General features: G+C 47.3%; 1 protein-coding gene across 1 annotated transcript in view; it reads right to left on the bottom strand.

Moving 5' to 3' along the window:
- LOC142047913 (vacuolar protein sorting-associated protein 11 homolog) overlaps window positions 1-6,973 on the bottom strand; it is a 36,176-nt gene that overhangs the window by 2,901 nt on the left and 26,302 nt on the right. The window lies entirely within an intron of this gene.

The following is a 6,973-nucleotide window of genomic DNA, read 5'->3' as shown; positions in this document are numbered from 1 at the left end:
GTCAGGGCCGGCGGCGGCCTCGGGGCCTGTCACGTGGGGCGCTGGGCGGGCGCTGTCTGCCTCGCCGCTGCCGGGAGCTGTAGTTTTCGCGCGCGCAGCGGCGGGCAGAAAGTGAAGTATGCGCGCAAGAGGCCCTGCCCCCTTCTCACTACGTCCCCCCCTTTCACTGGGCAGATGGGTGGGAGGGGTGAGGGCGCAGGGCTCTAAGTGGGGGTGTGAGCTCTGGACTGGGGCCAGAAATGAGGTGCAGGAGGGGCTCTGGCCTGGGGGCAAGAGGTTAGGGTGCAGGAGGGGTCAGGTGCAAGGCCAGGAATTAGGGGCTTAGGGTGAAAGGGGCTCCAGGCTGGGGGGTGTGGCAGAGCGGTTTATGGTAGTAGGGTGCAGGCTCTGGGGTGGAAGGAGATAAGGGATTTTCAGGAGCTCAGGTTTACCTCTGGTGGCTCCCAGTCAGCAGTGCTGCAGGGACACCTTGCCATCCTAGGAGAAACACTATTCAAAAACACTTACAGAGGGCATGGCTCACAGCTGGATAATGCTTAACTATAGCAGCATTGCTTTCTTTTTTGAATGTTATGGCACATACCACTTCCATCCAATCTCAGGGAAGGACCTAGGCCCAAATGGTAGAGAGAACCATTTAAAAAGCCTAAAATCATGGATGTCTGGGGTAGCTAGTTTGATGGACCCTATTCAGATTACAATACTACAGCCCTGACAACAGTAACAAAAAGTAAGTATTTCACACAAAACATACAGATTTTTGTTTTAACTTAAAACCAGTTGAATTCTCCCATTCTAGCATCATGTTCATTTATGAGACTAGGATACATTATAAAACAACAACATTTGTGATAATTGTAGTTTTTTTCTTGCTTTCTCATTTTGCAAATGTTGGATTTCAAAGTAACTGTTTCTTCATTGGAGGTTTACTAAGAAGCAAAAGCCTCTCTCTTCTATCACATGGCAGACTTGAGGGCCAGATGACTTCCTGGGCTTGAGTGGGAGGAAAGAAAGGTAGCTTTTTGGAGCTAGCATTTTACCTGTGAAACCAGGAATTACATCACACCTCCCCGTGGCTCATTAAACACTTAAGAATCTTCATTCATGTGTTATGCCTGTGCAGGGCCGCCCAGAGGGGGGGGGGCAAGTGGGGCAATTTGCCCCGGGCCCTGCAGGGGCCCCCGGCCGCGACTGTGTCTGATACTCCCCTGAGGGGGCCCCGCTGGCCGAAGGCAGCTCTAACCTCTGTCTCTCAAGCAGCAGCGAGGCAACCCGAGACGCTGAGGGGAGGAGAGGAGAGGAGAGGGGAGGTGGGTAGAAAGCTACCTGCTCACCTGGTGGAGACAGCTTCTTCTGGTCCGGTGGGAGACTGACAGGATGGAATAATCTCTCAGTGACCTCACTCACCTGAACAGCTGCTGGGACTTCCAACCGTGAGTGTTTGACCCTGTGATTCCCCCTAGGTTTGTAATATTGGGGTGGTGTTGTTGGTTTTCCTGCGTGTTTGCTATTCTGAGGGTGGATTTGTGCCTGCCTGGGTGGGTCTGTTTTCAGAACTAAAGTTGGGATCATGACATGTAATTGTAACAGGAAAAAAGTCTGCAATATGGGCACGAGCAGGCATGAACTTTTATCTCTCCCCCATCTCCCTGCAGAAGGGGAAAACTGAGGCACAGCGTGATCTAATTTCCCTTTCCAAATTATTGGAAAGGAAGGGGCTGGGGCTTCCTATCCAACCAGTTCCTTTCCATCAACTCTGTTTTCCTTGCTGCAAGACCGCTGTTAGGGGGGCTGAAATTTCCATTTAAAATCTGATGGCTCCTCTTTGCCCTCAACAATAAAATAGACCAGCTTGCGGGGGGGCAGTGGTTGAAAACAGGGGTGAACTTAGCAGAGGGTTGAGGGGCTGTGATGAACTGGGACTGTTCTTAATGTTTTCTCTGAATACTGTGTTGGTCCTCAGTGTCCCCTATGCAGTTCTTTAAGTATTCTAGGTAGTGGATAAGGATGTGTGATAAATTGCTTGCAGGCAAAGGGCCAGTGCACGACGCCTAAATTGGCTGGCACTCTGTCTCTTAGCAACTGATGGCCTGGCTGGGCCCCTCTTCTGCAAAGGTGCAACTGTCGACAGACGAACAACTTGAAGGTGTGGAGACAAGGGATCAGGTGACTCCTGCCCGGGAAAGGAGCTGAGCAAGAGAGGAGGGGTGGGGGGGTTGTCAGTCTGGAGCTGCCTGGGGATAGCTAAGTGAGACCTAGGCGGTGTGCTCGCTGCCCCCCAAAATGGACCAGCCGAGGGTCAGGTTCACTGTATCTACAAGCTCTGTTTTAGACCCTGTTCTGTCATCTAATAAAACCCTCTGTACTGTCTAAGAGTCACATCTGACTGCAAAGTGGGGGTCAGGCCCTGTGCTTCCGAGACCCCGCCTGGGTGGGCTCGCTGTGGGAAGCACACGAGGGCAGAGGATGCTGGGGGGGGGGGGGGGGGGGGGGGGAATGCTCCAGGAGGAGACCCAGGATGGTAAGACGTGTGAGCTTCTTGCCCTGACAAGTCTGCTTCAATGGATGAGAGGGAGGCTCCAAAGTCCTGACTGCTTTAGTGGGGAGCAGTTCTGAGCATCGCCAGGACTCCGTGACAGGGGTCCACTTTGAAATCCCAACCTGATGCAGCACACAGGAATCACTAGCAGTGCTGGTAGAGGGCCATGGAGTGGAAGCAGGTGGCCTGGGGGTAAGGGCACTTGTTTTCGTCCTGGGCTCTGCTGATGGACTAGGCTTGGGTGGTGGTTCAGTCTAGTCTCTCCAGCCTGCTGTTCTCACTGGGGTCCCTCCCGTGCCCCGCCCAGAGGACTGCACCCGCACGCAGACTCCGTCCCACTCAGCGCCTAGGCCAAAGCTCTTGGTCTGTGGGTCTGGCATCCCAGTCCTCTCCAAAGGTTGCAGCTGTCTGGAGGTCTGCCTTACCAACCTTCCTCATTCCACCTCATTCATTCAATAGGGCAATTGATTACAAAGTGGAGGAAAGATCTCATTCCCACTTCTCGCATGAAGCATTTTCTTTTATTTTAATTATTACTACTTTGGGCCCACATATAACATATTACCAAGGTTCAATACAAAGTCATGTAAAAGTTATTACAAAGTGCATAATGCAGAGATTTACCTTTACAATGCCACTGATTTGATTGCTGTGTTGCAGTATATAGTGCCCCCTGGGTCTTTGACATGAGGTGTTATTTACTCGGGGGGGGGGGGGTGTTTTATTTTTTTTTTTTTTTTTTTTTTTTTTACAGCGGGCAAGTTGGGGGCGGCGGGTGGCAAGTTTGGCAGGTGGACAAAGAGACAAGCAGTGAGCCAGCAGGGGTTTAGGGGGCGCATAAGAGTTTTCTGGTCAGGGGAGGGACAAAGTGCAAAGGAGGTTTGAGGCTGTTGGGTGGGGACTGACTAGGAGGATACAGCAAGTCAGTGGAGGATAGGGTTGAGAGGGTGTGATGGTGGGGGCTCGAGTGGGAGGCGGTAGGGTCGCACCCTGTGCCCTCCACGCAGGCCCAATCCCCCCGCGATCCCCCAGTTCACTAACCTCCCCCTATTTTACTGCTCTGATCTGGCCACCTATTTGTGCCGGTTTCAGAAGTAGCAGCCCGGTTAGTTTGTATCTGGAAAAAGAACAGGGAGTAGTTGTGGCACTTTAGAGACTAACAAATTTATTTTCACATAAGCTTCATGGGCTTACAGCCCACTTCTTTCGATGCATGAATGGAATATTCTTTTGCCTATGTGCTGCTGTTCCCCCCCCCCATCCTTCCTCTTTGTGCCACAGCTTTTCGACAGGGTGGTGCTGAGAGACGGAGAGTCTGTTTTTGGCAAGGCGCGTGGCTTGGGGGGCAGGGTCAGTTGTTCCACGGGCCGGCGGTGCTAGGGGGAATGAGGGGGCAGGCATAAATAAAATAAGGGCCTTAAATACTTCCGGAAGCTTTATAGAGTGGTTTTGCTAAAATTATCTTTAAATAAGCAAGCTTGCAAAAAATTAAAAGTTAAACATGTGGTCAATTAAAGCATTAATGAACATTATTATTATTTATTTACTTTACTAGGTACCAGAGGCCCAAGCCAAACTAAAAGACCTTGTGCTGGGTGCTGTAAAAACATAATGACATGGTCTGTAATGAGTCTCAACATGGAAAAAGAACAAAACAAAAATGGTCCGTAAGTCTTTTAGGGCTACAGGCCAAGACGAGGGTTCATGGTACCGGCCTTACTTCAGGGGTTCACACACAACCATTTTACTTGGGGTTTCTTGTTCCTGATAATGTCTTGGGAAGAAAAAGACAGATGGAGTTGCTGCAATGGCTTTCTCATACTAGTTAATAGTACCAATGTGTTTCAAGTTATTTCTTTTGTTTTACTACACCCTCTAAAGTGTGAACAGAAATAGATTTACCATCTATTCTGCATTGTTGGGTTTTCTCTTACCACTTGTCCAAATTATACAACCTTAAATAGTTCTGTCCCTATGATGGAACTACAGGAATATTTGTTTGCACCTATCTTTGAGCTTTATTATGCTTACACATTTATTTATCTTCATGTTATTATTTATTTATTATGCAATATATTTTCCATAGGAGTTCTTTTTTAACAAAGGTGTAGGAGTAGGTTTGCCAGGGTAGTTAGGTAAGATGATGCCTTGATGTGGTGCAGGGATCTGGCAGTGAGATATGGTTGCTCCTCCTGCTCCTCCTGGGAAGAGGAGAGAATGAGTCCTGCTTTTCAGGATTAAAGATGTCATGATTAAATTATACTTTTCCATTTCCTTTTTGACACAAGAACATTGAGATTTGTGGCTCAGTTACTGGCTTAGCTCTCGCTGTTGTTAACATGCTTAGAGTATTACGCTGGCCAGAGTCAGTATTGATTACATGGCATGCAAATTATCTGGGGATATCAAGATTGAGTTCAAGATACTTGCTTTATTTCTATTCATTATATTTTCTTAATCTTGTTAAATGATTTTTTTTTAACAAACAAAAGATGGTCTAGAAGGGCAGGATAGCTGTTATTGACAGTCCACCTTTGGGACTCTGGTTATTGGTTAATTATATATTTTGTAATTTGTCTGTTTACCAATTGTTAACCAACATTTCCTGACTTACCAGATTCCCTTCATTTGGGGCAGTAAGATCATGCAAAGTGTCTTAGGCACATTAAACTAGAAATGTCCAAGCCACAATAGACATCACTGGTCCCAATATTCCAAATCTGAAGTCTGCATTGATTCTAAAACTAATGGGGTGGGGGGCGTGAAAGGGTCTGCTGAGCCATGGCTGAACCGACATGGCTTGATTTCCAAAAAAAAAAAAAAAAAACTCATGAATGCCAAACTAAAGTTGTCCTGCACTCACTACATTCATTTCCTGTCTCTCAGATTTACTAGAAAGGAAATCTCAAAACAGACTCCAGGGCTGTTCCCAGTGAAGAGGGGTGGGGAATATCCTTTGCCTCTGTTTCTGAAATGGCCAATATGGAAAATGTCTCCACACACCCATGAAGCCTTCTTGTTTAGAGTGGTTCAGGGATTTTCCCTACACACACCCCTACAGCCACCGACATTTCCCCAACACCCCTCCACCCGTTTTGTGATTAATTATGTGCAATGTTGCCAATTTAGTGATGTTTGGAAATTTGAATTGAAATTGAGACATTAAATCATACTTTAAAAGCATTTATAAAAGTGTCTGTTAAAATACATGTATCTGACAACCAGTATAATAGATGAAAAGTATGACATAGACTAGCTTCCTATACATCCTTTTTGTTTTATGACGATGCCAGTGCATCATTTCGGATGGACGTTGGCCAAGTTATGATTGTAAGCAAGTCTCAAGAGCTCTCCCTGACAGCAAGTGATTGAGCTGGGGACTGGAAAGCTTCAGGACCAGATTTATTTACATTTACACCTAAATCTTACTTAGGTTATCCAGCAACAGATCTGTGTTGCCCAAGTGATAGATTTGGCTGGGGTTGGTTAACAATCACTTAATGCCGGGGGTGAGGGGGTGGGGAATGAAATGTTGTCTTATGTTTACAAGTAAAAGAGCCAATAGACGTAATTAGCCTGTGCTGATTTGAGACATACGCATGAGAGGGTGGGACAGGTGTTTTAGCTTGCCTGAGTTCTTTGCCTGAAGTCACAGGTACTATTGACCTTGCCCCTTTCCACTGTTTAAAGACAGAGCTGATTTACGCTCCATAGATTAGCTCTTTTGTTTGTTAGTGACCACTTGAAATCACTGATAATCAAGTCTAAGTGGCAGGGCCGCCGAGAGGGGGGGCAAGTGGGGCAATTTGCCCCAGGCCCCACAGGGGCCTCCTATAGTACTGCAATTTTTTTATGGAAGGGGCCCCCGAAACTGCTTTGCCCCAGGCCCCCTGAATCCTCTGGGCGGCCCTGTGCCTGTGTGTGATAGTTACATAGAACCCAGGGCCTCACACTGCCAGGCCACGGAGAAGGTATATAGACCTCTTCCCCTGGCACACGCACATGCAAAGGACTTCATATGCATCCACACAAGGGATTTTTCAGTCTGTATTTACATATTAAAGCTGGGGCTGTTGCTGCTAATGGACCAACAGGTGGTGGACCTTACACAGCTGGAGGTGAGTTGGGAGATAGGTGCCCTCAGAATAGCCCTGCAGCACTAGCTAGGGAATATAGGAAAGAAGTCACTAGTAATTGTATGTAAACACACAGAACAGCAGCAGGAAATAGTGTTATGTTGCTAGAACAGTGATTTCCGCATAGAGAAAAATATTAAGCACAGAAAGTCAAAGTCATCCCTGCTGAAACTGCAGTGGTCTCACTGCAATTACATCAGAGATTAATTTGGGCCAGTGTGCTCAGTTGCACAAAAACACAGAAAGTCCACATGAGCTTCCTAAATACCAGGGCTCTTAGAAAACTAGTGCATTTGCA

The sequence above is a fragment of the Chelonoidis abingdonii genome, chromosome 18 (assembly GCF_003597395.2).
Source record: "Chelonoidis abingdonii isolate Lonesome George chromosome 18, CheloAbing_2.0, whole genome shotgun sequence".
Taxonomy (NCBI): Eukaryota; Metazoa; Chordata; order Testudines; family Testudinidae; genus Chelonoidis; species Chelonoidis abingdonii.
This window is presented reverse-complemented; position numbering and strand designations above follow the sequence as displayed.